Source organism: Lactuca saligna, chromosome 7 (assembly GCF_052625555.1).
Source record: "Lactuca saligna cultivar CGN05327 chromosome 7, ASM5262555v1, whole genome shotgun sequence".
Taxonomy (NCBI): domain Eukaryota; kingdom Viridiplantae; phylum Streptophyta; class Magnoliopsida; order Asterales; family Asteraceae; genus Lactuca; species Lactuca saligna.
In genome coordinates this window covers 20,217,501-20,220,355 of record NC_136423.1, presented here as the reverse complement: position 1 = coordinate 20,220,355, position 2,855 = coordinate 20,217,501, and positions in this window count along the sequence as shown.

Below are 2,855 nucleotides of genomic sequence, written 5' to 3'. Positions count from 1 at the left end.
ACTTGGAGTTGCTACTCTTAGTTCTAAATGAGCCCCTAAGGTAGAAAGTTTCCATCTTGGATGTCCTAACGGGTTCATGCATGAATTAAGACCATTTTCATGGAAGTTAGTTATCACACTTCAAGTTTGGGCTCTATTGGTGGGTTGCAAGCTACCAAGTGAGGGACTTTATGGTTTAAGACGCTGAAAAGGACTTGGATCTGTGTTTGTAGCTTCTGGTTTGTAGTATTAAGCACTTAATGGAAAAGTGGCTTAACAGGGTTGTATGCTGGGCGTACAAGAAAGTACGCACGACGTACAAACCATCAGCCAGTACGCTTAGCGTATATAGATGTACGCCCCACGTACGTATCAAATTTGGGCTTTACGTTTTTGGGCCTCGGTTTGGGACAATCTTTGGGTATTTGGGCTTTAATGGGCCATCAGGAGTCAGTTAATATGGGATAATTATATGTTTTGGGCTTAGGGTAAGTACATGTTCCAGGTTTTCTTATATTAAAGGAGGGGCACGGCTCGATCACATCGCATCGATAGGGGACCTATGCACTTGATAACTTTTAATGATACTCTGATAAATGTTTTGAGATCTTGTAGTTGTGAATTAAATAAATACTTAAAGTTTTAATCAAAAAATTTAGGTTGACATTTGGGGTATTACACTTCAAACACCACATCACGAGCAACATGTAACCTGTTCTTCTTTGGGTTGAATAATCGAAAAGCTTTATTTCCTGGTTCTACACCAAGATACACCATCACCTCACTCCTGTTGCTGAGTTTTGTAAGATTACCAACTACTCATTTTGTATGTGCAACACACCCAAAAACCATAACGTTTTCAAGAGTTGGTTTCCTCTCCTTTCAACCTTGATACAAGGTCATATTTTTCACGCCTTTTGTTGGAATTAAGTTGAGCAAATAGACAACATGATGAACTTCCTATCCCCACAAGGTTTATGGTAAATCCATGGCCTTCAATAGAGATCTTGTAACCTTAAGAACAGTCTGATTATGACGTTCCGCCACCCCGTTTTGTTAAGGGATGTAGGGTGATGTCAATTGTCTTCATTACTGTAACAATTGGTGAACTTATGTGACATGAAATCACTGCTCATGTATGTTTGAAGTGTTTTCATCTTGTAGGAACTTTTATTCTCAACACGAGCTTTGAATTGTTTGAACATCAAGAAGGCATTATCCTTTGTTTTAATTGGGTAAATCATATGTACATGCAATTGTCATCAACTAATAAGAGGAAGTAATTATTGCCTCCCATGGTCTGTGGCGATATCTGACCATAAAGATCGGCATGAATCAACTCCAGAGGACTACTCGCTCGCCATTGTGCTTCCTTGGGGATCAGGTGACACGTTTGTTTTGCGACCAAACAACCTTCTCAAACTTGTGTGGGGTGTTTGATGATGGGTACTCCTTGTACTAATTCCTTTTGAACCATTGATTCTATTACCCGAAAATTCATGTGACCCAACCTAGCATGCCACAAGCACGCTTTATTATCTAGACTCGTAGCCTGACACATCGGTTGAGTTACATGGAGGATAATTTTATACAAATGATTTTTAGTTTGTTGCACCTTCATGATTAATCTTCCATATTCATCATGCACTCTTAAGAACTCATACAAGATCTCTATCTTGTACCCATCTTCAATCATGTGCCCAAGACTTAGGATATTGCTTTGTAAGGCCAGAATGAAATACACATCCGGTACAACTTCTTGTTCTACAGTTTTGGACTATAATAGTATAGTTCCTTTTCCCTTTATTTGTACCTTAGATCTATGTAACGTCCTAAAAATCATGACATAAAAATTTTTGTTTTTAGATTAATAAATCATTAATACATATCTTTCTCTTAAAACCAAGGTAACCAACTTTTAGCAAAACATCACCGAATCAGAGTAATTCACAGAATGTGGAAACATGTGGTGTGTGCTATGTAATCTTCCCGGGCTCTTACATTTGAAAACACAGAGTACCTGAAACATAAATTGAAAAACGTAAGCACAAAGCTTAGTGAGTGCCCCAAAAATACCACATAACATATAACCACAAAATATCATGCAACGTCCATATAGTTTCCACGCCCCCCCATGTTCTTTATCGGGAATGCCATGGGCTCTCCCCATGGTCTAATAACCGAGTGTCATGGACTCCCCACATGGTCTTTACCTAGAATGCTATGGGCTCCCCCATGGTCTGATATCTAATTGCCATGGGCTACCCCTATGGTCTATCATGCAAGTATCACAGAAACAACTATCATTCTACATGACAATTGATGCCTTCGACCCATGGATATAGTGAGAAGACTCACCTCGATAGTTGAACCCACGAATAACTCTTTGACTGCTGGTCCGCTAAAATCCCCGCGCTATCAAACAATTAACATCCAATCCAAACACTTGCTTACAGATGGCCCAATAAAGCCCCAAGCAATCCAATCCCAAAAGCTAGCCCAAACACACAAGGCTCATCAGACTGAGTACGCGGGGTATACAAGCACGTCCGTGCAGCGTACTTGCTTGAAGGATTGTATGCTATGCATATCTGCTTGTACACCCAACGTACTCACCCTTATTCATCCCAAACCCGATTTTCACTTAATCCATTAAGACAAAGCTTTTCAAACCACAGATCTGACCTCCTTGAGTTGGAATACCACATAAAGTTGCCAACATTACGTACATACATGAGTAGAAGAAGCTCTTAAGCTTAAAAGGGACTTATTGGTTGACTTAATGCATTCATGACTCCATAAATCACATATTGCTTGCACCTTTATGCTCAAGGATACCAAAATAAGCTTAGATCTGAAAGGATGAACCCTTAAAC